Source organism: Phaethon lepturus, unplaced genomic scaffold, assembly GCF_000687285.1.
Source record: "Phaethon lepturus isolate BGI_N335 unplaced genomic scaffold, ASM68728v1 scaffold38031, whole genome shotgun sequence".
Taxonomy (NCBI): domain Eukaryota; kingdom Metazoa; phylum Chordata; class Aves; order Phaethontiformes; family Phaethontidae; genus Phaethon; species Phaethon lepturus.
Genome location: NW_010519135.1, coordinates 4,782 through 5,069, shown reverse-complemented (window position 1 = coordinate 5,069; position 288 = coordinate 4,782).

Below are 288 nucleotides of genomic sequence, written 5' to 3'. Positions count from 1 at the left end.
TGTGTGTGTGTGTGTGTGTGTGTGTGTACCCATACATATGTGTAGCCGTGTCTGTTGTTAGTGTGTGTGTATATATAGCAGCGTCTATTAGTGTGTGTGTGTATATAGCAGTGTCTGTTAGTGGGGGTATATATATATAGCAGCATTTGTTTGTGTGTGTGTGTATCTATATGTATATATGTAGCAGTGTCTCTTAGTGTGTGTATCTATATATATAATGTGTGTAGCAGTGTCTGTTAGTGTGACTGTATATATGTAGTGCCTGGCAGTGTATGTGCATGTGTATCT